The sequence below is a fragment of the Curcuma longa genome, chromosome 8 (assembly GCF_044706935.1).
Source record: "Curcuma longa cultivar G26 ecotype Majalengka, Jawa Barat chromosome 8, ITB_CL_G26_1.1, whole genome shotgun sequence".
NCBI classification, from domain to species: Eukaryota; Viridiplantae; Streptophyta; class Magnoliopsida; order Zingiberales; family Zingiberaceae; genus Curcuma; species Curcuma longa.
The window spans coordinates 9,541,043-9,544,253 of record NC_133868.1 but is presented as its reverse complement, the minus strand read 5'-3'; the positions used below and the strand labels follow the sequence as shown (position 1 = coordinate 9,544,253).

Genomic DNA, 3,211 nt, shown 5'->3' with positions numbered 1-3,211 from the left:
CACTACAAGAAATCATAAAAATAGCGACAAAATATTAGCGACGATTTTCATTTTCGTCGCTAATATAAGTATTAGCGATGAAATTTTATATTTCGTCGCTAACTTCAGTTTTTGCGACGAAATATTAATTTCGTAACTAATAGTTACCGACGAAATATCAAATTTCGTTGTTAACTTCAGTTTTTGCGACGAAATATTAATTTCGTAGCTAAGAGTTAGCGACGAAATTTGATATTTCGTCGCTAACTTCAGTTTTTACGACGAAATATTAATTTCGTAGCTAACCGTTAGCGACGACATATCAAATTTCGTCGCTAACTTTAATTTTTACGATGAAATTATATTTCACAGCTAACCATCCAATTTTCTAAAGTTTGCTCCAAGTTTTAGCGACGAAAGGGATTAATTCGTCGCTAATGACACGTTTTCGCGATGAAAAGTGATACTCGTTGCTAATGTTTAGCAACAAAGTTGGAAAATCGTCGCTAAGCTTCGATTAAACCCTACCCCGCCTCCCTTTTCTTCCTCCCGCATTCCTCGAGCCCCTTTTCTCCTGCGCCCCGCCCTTCTCCTCCGCCCGCCTCTTCCTGCCTTTCTCCTCTGCCTCTTCCTGCCTTTCTCCTCCGCTCGCCTCTTCCTGCCTTCCTCCTCCGCCTCCGCCCGCCTCTCCCTTGATCCTGACCACATTGGCGTGCTCCGAGAGATGGTGCATGATCTGGATCTCGCGCCACACGTCCTCGTAGTCCTCGCCGCAGAGAAGCTTGCGCTTAGGGATGGACTTGCACGCGTACTCCTTGCCATCATTCTTGTCAACGCACAGGTACGTGGTGCCGAACTGCCCCTGCCCTAGCATCTTGCCGATGCGGTAATGATCCCACAGATTGGCGGTCTTGTACGGGAGGACGGAGATGGACTTGGAGGAGCGATGGGGAGGAGGATTGACCGACGGCTGGCTCATCGGTGGTGGTACCGGTTGCAAAGTCCAAATCTTGGGGCCTGAAGGATGATTCCTACACAGAAAGATTATATTTTTACAGGGTTTGCATCAGCAAAATTCCATCTTAGTCCATTTTCGCCAGGAGCCCTGGCGATTGTGAGCAATTCCTAGAAGATTTTAAACCGTCCTCAGATAAATCAAAGAGAAACAGAAGAGACAAAGATGACCGGGAGAGAGCCAGGAAGGAAAGGGGAGGAAGGGACGAGGGAAGGGCAGAGTTGAAGGAGAGCGAAAGCTGAGTCAACGAAAGAACAGAGAGACAGGGATCATCCTCGCTGCTCCAATTGGCGACAAGAACATGAAAACCTTCCATTTATTGCTTTTAAATGGTCTCTCTTTTTCCGCTTTCCTTCTTCCTTCAAAACCATAGAATGGAATGGATCAGGAAAAACTCTTACTTTAAGATGAAATAGAAAATAGGCAGAAAAATCCATAATCATATTCCAGTTCGTAAACTTAAGTGGAACAAGTGTTGTTATAATTATTATTGAAAATAAAGACTCTTGATTTTTCAAATGAGCAAGTAGGCTTAGTTTGTACTTGATTTTAATTTTGGTGAATATTTATGTAGAAATTTATTGATTATTAAGGGCTACTGGTTTGACTGATTCATATGAAAATTAGTTTGATTAAAAAATGTATGTTTTAGTTTGGTATGATTAATGTCCATAGGAATCACTTTTCTTTGTTATAATCTACTGCATAACTTTTCTTTGTTATAATCTACTACATAAGTTTTATTTTAGTGTCTAGAGTTAGCTGTCACATACATTACTTAAAATATTTCAATTATTAGTTCAGGAAACACCAATGTATCCTTTCTGGCTAATGAGTTTTTTGTTCTTCAGGAAACACCTATGTACATTTCCTGGCTACCATGATCGAACAATATTTACTGTGCATTGGTCAAGGTACCACCTTAAGTTTCTAGCAAGGATCAAATTTGCTAGCAGTTGGGTGAGCCATTCTGGACATCTTTCATTGTTCTTCCTCGTATATTCTTCATTTCTTATCCTTTGTTCCAATGTAGGTTAGCCATGGCTACAGACAAGACAAAATTGTGGGGATTGGAATGAACGAGAAAGAATTTGAGCGAAACCCGGTAGGCCATTAATTGGTGCATTGTTTGATTAATTGTCAACTTTAGTTCCTTGGTTGTCTTATCATACTTTTTACTATTTCAGCATCTTGATATTCCTACCAATTTGTTAATCAAATTAACATTTTATTATTCCATTGCAGACTTCAAACTTCCATTCATCGAGGAGCTTGTTTACCATAGTTCATGGAGTAGTGTTTGTATTGTGAAACTTTGTTTTTGTTGTGATGTGATAAACTTTGTGTTAAAGATTGTGTTAAACTTTGTGATGTGATAAACTTTGTATTAAACATTGTGTTAAACTTTGTAATATGATCAGCTTATGTGATAAACTTTGTATTAAACTTTGTGTTAGTTGTATGTGAATATGTTATTGAATGTTATTTTGTGATGTGTATGTATTAGGGTTTGTTGTGATGTGATGTATATATATTATAGGATATAAGCGAAAAAGAGCCGAAAGTTTACTATTAGCGACGAAATCTAGTAATTTCGTCGCTAAGGTTAGCGACGAAATTACCACATTTCGTCGCTAACCTTCGAGATTCCCCGGTGCCCTATTTCGAGGTGTTAGCGACGAATTTTGACAATTCGTCGCTAACGTTAGCGACGAATTTTGAAAATTCGTCGTTAACGTTAGCGACGAATTTTTTTAACATTCGTCGCTACGTTAGCGACGAATTTTTCGGGATTAGCGACGATTATTATTTCGTCGCTAATGTTAGCGACGAATTTTTAAAATTTCGTCGCTAACGCTAATTTGCGACAAGCTTATAGCGACAAAAATAGCGACGATATATTATCGTCGCTAAGATATGTTAGCGACGAAATTATTAGGTTAGCGACGAAAATATTTCGTCGCTAAATACCTGAATTCTTGTAGTGAGATGTGGATTCCTCTCGAGCAAGGATTTGAAATGTATCGTCTTCCTCATTAATTTCTTTTTCCAGAGTGTATTTGAGGAGTAAAAATTAGAAGAACGACTAGTTTTTATTTTTCTGGCTGTTGATTTATTGGTATTTTCATCTAAAGGTGATTCAGGACGAGAAATTGCCCGTGATTTTGCAGCGTCAATTGATTGTTTTCTATATATAAGTTGTTTTGCATCTGCTGC

The 3,211-nt window shown here is 38.8% G+C and overlaps 1 long non-coding RNA gene across 1 annotated transcript; it reads left to right on the top strand.

The window, feature by feature from the left end:
* Positions 1-1,843: 1,843 nt before the first annotated feature.
* Positions 1,844-2,417, top strand: LOC141832921 (uncharacterized). The gene is made up of 3 exons (XR_012602175.1): positions 1,844-1,954; positions 2,028-2,099; positions 2,240-2,417. It is a non-coding gene; the product is annotated as an uncharacterized LOC141832921 (long non-coding RNA).
* The last annotated feature ends 794 nt before the right edge of the window (positions 2,418-3,211 follow it).